We start from the raw sequence: 2384 nt of genomic DNA on the forward strand, positions 1-2384 counted from the left end.
CATGCAAACCAGAAGGGGGACCAGATCCATAAGAAAGTGCTACTCCCTATCTATCAACTGTTGTCCGAATTGGTAAACAAAGTTCTATTGCCTCGAGCTGGGAGGAGGTCAGTAACTTCTAAGTCTGACCTATTCTTGATGGAGCAACTGGATAGCTTTACTCCTGTGAGTCTGCCTCTATTATGATTGACACGTGCAAAAGGTTGCCACCTTCAAAGATAGTAATCATGTCCTTCCCTACGGGTTCTTGCTTACGCGAGTGTTTAAATTCTTTGAAGTGCCACTAGGGCCAGGCAAGGTGGGGACTAAGAAGCAGACTTTCTTATAGACAACTTTGGAAGAATACGAGCGCATAGAAAAGAATGGGAAGTATGAATTACATCAACCGTATCACAACTTATTAATGCTCAGAATAGTGCAGATGGGGAAATTCGTCGGTTGAAGGTCAGGAATGCTATCCTGGAAGGTCAGCAAGACTAAGGAGTTCCGGTATCAAATGATGAAGTAGCTCGTTTGACAAAGGAGAATGTTGATCTCAGGGTGCAAGTAGAGAACCTGAAATCAGAACTGTTCAATGAGCAAAAATTGGCCAATGCCCGAATAGACCTTGTTCTCCAAACACTTGCTGCAGCTTCTAAGCCCTTTACTCCTAGTGCCCCCTAAGTACCCCTTCAGTGACCAGTTTCTGGAAATGTTTTTATTTTTGCTTTTCTTGTTTGGCAGATGTTTTGTTTTCTTTTTTTGATGTGGTTGGGATGAAACAGTGTTGCTCCCGCCTTAACAGTCCAATGTTGCATTTACTTTTTAAGCAAAGGCATATAAATTTTTTATCAATATCAAATCTATCCTCTTTTATTATCTCAATACTTAACTTCTATGTTTCTCTTCTCTATCATGTTGTGTGCACATATGTGGCATGAGTTAGCTCAGCTATACTTCTTTATGTTGTTTATCTGATTGTGCCTTTTTAATGATGCCAAAAGGGGGAATAATCAACAAGTGTAGTAGTTAAAAATGAGAAATAAGGAAGGCATAAAGTCAGGGGGTACTAATTGTGAAACTTATGTTCTCCTGTTACTCAATCTAGTTCTCACTGCTCTAAATCCACTTTATCAATGTTAAGTTTGTCATCATCAAAATGGGGGAAATTGATAGGTTTTAAATGTCCTTGCCTTATGTTTTGATGATCTAACAAACTTATTGTTAAGAACCAGATAAGGAAACTGACCTACTTGGACTATACTGCAAGCTTAACGGATTCCAACTAAATGTGAACTGCTACAACTTCAGGAGCTAGGAAACCAAACAAGGACCTGATACCCTTGTGGTTCCCTCATAGCAGTACAAAGTCAACTGGATATATCTGAAAACGAAGTGACCGCCTGCACTGTTCTGCCGCACTGCACTATTTCCAGTGCCCACTTATTCCTTGACCAACTAAAGTGATCACATCATTTCAAGTGATGTAATCAAGGTGTACCAACAATGAGTTTATATTGAAACATCACTTGAATATTTCATTTTCTCATTCAAGCCTTTTGCAAAAACAGAGAAATCAATTCTCACGAGCTTGAAGAACAAAGTTGAACGCTACTACGGACCAGTTCCTAAAGTCAGTATTTTGTTGTCCTTAGTTGAGTTGTAACTTTGTTATTATACTTATTGTATTTCCTAAATTGCTTAGCTAGAAGCGTTGATTAGGAATCTTCTTGTAAAATCCGTAAACTCGTTGAGTTTATGTTGTGACTAGGTTTAGTCATAAGCAAAAGCCTTTATAACTGTAGAGCGACAAAGTGGCTTGTGGTGAGAGCATCACTAGTTAGTGAAAATCTTTGTAACTAGGGAGTCACAAAGTGGCTTGCAGTAAGAGTACCACAAGTTAGTTGAGTTGAATACTTTGTAATGGAGTCATTACAAAGTGGCTTGTAATAGGTTTTTACAAGTTAGTGAAATTGAAAGCCTACATGTGTAGGTCGTGGTTTTTGGCCCCCTCGTGTGAGATTTTTTCATGTAAAAATCCCTTGTCTCATTTACTTACAGTTTATTAGCATTCTCAGCAGAATCTCATAGAGGACCAGATACTCTACTGTTTGGTGGACTCACACAAACTAACAGCTTTTTAACAAACTTCTTGGAATCCAGGCCCTTCAAGATTAATGGTGCTCCTAGGATTTGGTCGACCCTGGAGTTGTAGGTTTCCACCTTTTTGTCATTGACTTCGATTTTTTTTTCTCGATTCCACCCATTTTGTTAGTTCCTCGAGCATCTTTATGATCTCGGGGTTGGTCCCGTGTTCAACTTCACTCGGCCTCTTTGTGATTTGCTCATTTCTACGAGTGTTTTCCTAGGACGGTTCGGGCTCAACTCTGCTGCGGGAGTGGCTT

The sequence above is a fragment of the Nicotiana tabacum genome, chromosome 16 (genome assembly GCF_000715075.1).
Source record: "Nicotiana tabacum cultivar K326 chromosome 16, ASM71507v2, whole genome shotgun sequence".
Classification (NCBI taxonomy): domain Eukaryota; kingdom Viridiplantae; phylum Streptophyta; class Magnoliopsida; order Solanales; family Solanaceae; genus Nicotiana; species Nicotiana tabacum.